Source organism: Oratosquilla oratoria, chromosome 4, assembly GCF_046742065.1.
Source record: "Oratosquilla oratoria isolate Oo_2021 chromosome 4, ASM4674206v1, whole genome shotgun sequence".
NCBI lineage: Eukaryota > Metazoa > Arthropoda > Malacostraca > Stomatopoda > Squillidae > Oratosquilla > Oratosquilla oratoria.
This window is the reverse complement of record NC_134780.1, coordinates 35,382,296-35,387,295: the sequence shown is the minus strand read 5'-3', so window position 1 is coordinate 35,387,295 and position 5,000 is coordinate 35,382,296.

Below are 5,000 nucleotides of genomic sequence, written 5' to 3'. Positions count from 1 at the left end.
TGCTTCTGACGCACATTCATGTCAAGGCTTATTTTATTAGACTGCCACACAAATATGGAACAGATGGATTCGTTGGCACTTAATAGGTTACCTTGGAATTACAGAGTTGAATTTTAGCAGTTAAGTAGAATGGGGTTCCTTTGTTTATAGTCACACTGTGTGGTAACTACAGAACCATAAAACTCACTACAGATCTACAGACACAAACCCAAAAGAGGACTACACTCCTATTTATAATATCACTTTTAGTTGGCTAGAGAACACAATCCATAGTGCGATCTAGTCCTTAGGCCGCAGGACTAATCTGGTCTAATAAATGTACTGGTATTAGTTTGGCCGACCGACACACACGATCCAATCTGATCGGATTCAACCAGATCTGTTCGGCGGCAACAAGACTATATCGTACCGTGGATGGGGTCTTTAAATCTCCAGAAACAGTGTCTTTTTGTTAGCCTCACTATAATTCCATTCGATGGTGTGATGACACTCCGTGGAGTGCTTGGCCAGAACCTGACTAGGGTCTCCGCGCCTTTCTGCACGTTGTTCTTCCAACTCACTTACAAGCTTCTTTCGTGCTTCCCTCTAACGTATTTGGCATTGCAGTCGCTGGATCCGACGCTGTACACGACGCCCGCCCACTGGGAAAGATCCTCTTTTAGAATTTCGTGAAGCGTGTTGCTGGCTCATAATCGACCTGCACACTCTTTGATGTGCTAAGTCCTTACCGCGACATCAAATGCAACCTATTCGCGAGATCGGTTAGCCTTTCCTCCTCCAATTGCCTGTGAGGAGCCTACGCCAGGAGGCGCTGAGTAGCTGTTGCCAAAGCCGTCATATTTACCATAGGCGGTTCGGGGCTGGTAACAGTAAATGCTGGGAATCGGAGAGAAGTGCGGGATTCGAACCTACAACTAAATGAATACAAAGCCGATAATCTTCCGATAACGCTACCATATACATAATAGGTCAATAGATCAAAAACTTCCACGTAAAATCATAAATCACAAAGCAGATGTTGAGTACATGTATACTACATCCAAGATGGCGAAAAAAGTTTTTCATATACACATAATACTCATATTTAAGACAATATATAATTCATCAAGCTAGCTTGATATAAACCAAACCAATTGCTCAATGTAAACATGAAACACACCATATTCGTAAAAACTGGACCCCATTGTTTCAGTTACGAATGAAGCCAAACGTACTCGATCTAAATGGAGCCAACTGTACCCGCTATAAATGGAACTAATTGTTCTCGGGAAGAAAACTACTAAGGTGGACCATTGTCGAGGAGAAGAAAAATGACAAGTTACAAAGAGAGAGGAGGAGAGGTTGTGGCCTCTTGTAAAAGGAGGTAATGAGTTGCAGAGATGGTGGTGGGGGTGGGGGTGGGGTGGGTCTCAAGAGTGCAAAGCAACATTGCAACATTGGTGGTCAGATCCGACGCCTTTGGTCCTGGGTCCTTGGTTCACCTGAATAAAAATCGACTTGAGTATAAACTACATACAAAGGAATACAAAGGAAATGCAAACGGTAATAGACTTGTTGGTCCTTACGGGAGTGCTTGTGAATTGAAAGGAGAGATGCAAACAATATAAATGGTTAAGAACTACTAACTTAGTTTAAGTGTATGAGCTCAGGATGCTGAGAAATAAGTTAGGTTGGGTTTGGAATCCATATACTTATGTAGACATTTTTTCTTTTAAGTGTCAATTGTACTTGAACTTACATGATCTGGTGGTTTGTTCCAAACATTTGCAATACGGTTATGAAAAATATGATGATTTACACATGAACCCAGGAATTTAGTTAACAAAATATCATAACCAACCAAATACATTATTTGCTGTTATTATAATAATTCAATTATATCTAACAAAAGAATATTAGTGATAAGGAAACTATTGCATATAGAACTATGTAAAAAAAAAAAAAAAAATCAACAACGTTAGATGTACTTAATTGTTCCGATGCACCATAGGTGAGGCTGTCCACAATAATACATATATTCTCAGACCAAATGTTCCTCTGAGGATAAATTCATCTCTTTCAATAACACTCTACGCTGAAATTGTGGGATTAACCCCAATAATAGGAAAAAGCTCACAAACACAAACGGGCAAAATCACATAACCTGTCCACCCTTCACTCTCGCTTCTTCAACTTATTATCCTCTGCTTTACCATTACATACACTCATGAGTACAATTGAATTTACAACAATTAAAAAGCGAGAGGATCTCTGTATATGGAAATATATCCCAGATACTCAACAACATGATATATATTCATAAAGATCTCATATACACCATAGGTTAGCTTGGAATGTTCACAGTAGTTGTTCATCATAGGTTAGCTTGGAATGTCCACAGTAGTCTTCATCATAGGTTAGCTTGGAATGTTCACAGTAGACTTCACCATCGGTCCCTTTCTCGTTCCTCACCTCTTCAACTCTTTCCTTGAACTCATTCTCTCTTTTTATTTATTTCTCTTTCTGCTCATAAGCGTCTTCTCTCTCCTTCCTTCATTCCTTTTTGACCACCTCTCCTTTGTTTCTTTATATGTTTTATTTCTTATACTCTACTCTTTCCAAACCCATTACTTCTTTCCTCTAAGTTTTTCTCCTACCCTCTCTCCCTCTCTTCTATTCCCTCCTTTTCTTCCTCTTCCCCTCCTTTCTCTTTTCTTCATTCATTCCTTCAGGTCATTTATAACCTTCCTCTCTCCTTCCTATTCCTCTCTCTTCCTCCCTACAGACCTCTCCCATTCCTCAGCCCACTTCCCTTTCCGAGGCCCTGTACACACTAGTGGCTTGAACCGCCGCGGTTGAAATCACGGCGGTTCAGTTACAATTTAAGTCAATGGAGGCGCTCACCGCGCAATTTTCCCTTGACTATGTGGAACCACCGCCTTCTCTTCCTGCATTCTTCTCACTCGACCTTCCTTACATCATTCGTCCAAGCGTTTCTCTGCCTTTTATTTTTGTTTTCTTTTCTTCCTCTTTCCTCCTTTCTTATTGGCCATTGCTCTCCCTTTCTTCTATTCTCTCCTTCCTCTTTTCCTTCCTGTCTTCCTCTCCGTCTCCTTTTTTCTCTTCCTGTTCCTACCTTTCTTTATCCTTCTTTCGTTTTGTCACTTTTCCGTTGTTTCACTCCCCTTTCTATCCTTTCTGAAGATTTCCTTTCTTCCTATCTCCTTCTTCCTTTCCTCTCTTCCTTTTTCACTCTGCCTCTTTTCTCCCTCTCCATCCCGACAGATATCCTCAATTTTCTCAGTTCTATCCTAATTCTCTTTCCCTTTACGTTTCGTCTTTTTCACATTTCTTTTTCCGATCCTTTCTTTTAAGTAAACCTACGTGTCTAATTGTCTTCCACTCCTGTTCCAATATTTTCTTTACACCACCCTTATCTTCCCTTCTTCGTGTCCTGTATCTCTCCTCTTTTCTTCTTCTATCTCTCCTCTTTTCTTCTTCCATCAAGTTCTTCGTCCTCTTCTCATAGTCCAATCATTCATTCATCTTCGTTCTTTCTGTTTCATACAAAAGACCAATTGTCGCCAAACTTTTGTAAACTGCGGGACACTTTTCTTGTTCCAGATACAATGGAGGTCGCCAAAGAAAAGAAAAACATATGAATTAAATAAAGTGATAAATAATTATAATGAATACAATAAAACAATAAATAATGATAATGATAAATACAATAAAATAATAATGACAATAATAGATACAATAAAACAGTAAATAATGATAATGATAAATACAATAAAACAATAAATAATGATAGAGATAGATACAATAGAATAATAAATAATGATAATACATACAATAAAATAGTAAACAATGATAATGATAAATACAATGAAATAATAAATGATGATAATGAATACAATAAAACAATAAATAATGATAATGATAAATACAATAAAATGATAAATAATGGTAATGAATACAATAAAACAATAAATAATGATAATAATAAATACAATACAATAATGAATAATAATAATGAACATAATATAATGATAAATAACATGAACAAATGTGAATATAAAATTGATCAATTATCAAATAAATATAAACATAGCACGTGAAATACACAACACCAACATCACAAGAAGAGGTATGAATAATTGATTTAACATTAACTACTATAGGGAAGTATTGGTACAGCGCTGGTCATACATATAAGTTAATTATCTTAGTGAGGGCCAAAATGATATGTGGTTAAGATGATTCTAAAGAAGTTAAAAAAAAATCGTGGTATCTACTTCAATTTCAAAATCTACAATTACTTTGGTGAAGGTAAAAGTAATATGGCCCAGATGATTGTAAAAGAATTTATTTATAGATATTTACTAATAAAAAAAGGAAAATATTTTTGTGGTATCTAATTCCGTTTTAAAATGTGCAGTTACTTTGATCCAGTAATTAAATCTTGCTCACTTCAGCATATATGACAACTCAAAACATTTGAAAACTCATAGATGGGCTCAAGGTTATTGAAAAACCAAGGCGCATTGGTTGGCACCGAAGAACCAACAAGTCCAAATTTGGGACGAACTATTTCGGTGAAGTCGCCGAATTTAATTAAAACAATGATCGATTAGGAAGGGTACAACAACAAGCTACTAACCTCAAATCAAATATCACAAACAAATCGTATGAAAATTGCTTAAGATATCTGAAAGGGTAAAGCAACGAGTTACAAACTTTATGTCAAACACGGGTGACAAATCATACGAAAACCGCTTAAGACATTTGATTTTGTTTTCATAACGAAGTGGACACCTAGAAAGGAATGAATTCAAATTTTCAAGAATTAGATATGAAATGGTGATATTTGTAATATCTAAACTTGTGATCTTTTTAAAGTGAACGTAAACTAGACGAGGAACAAAGAATACATGCAATCAATACATACGATTATATTTATATCGAATATTTGTAGTATAAATTTTGTCGACCACATAGTTAAGGATTGGAGACATCAT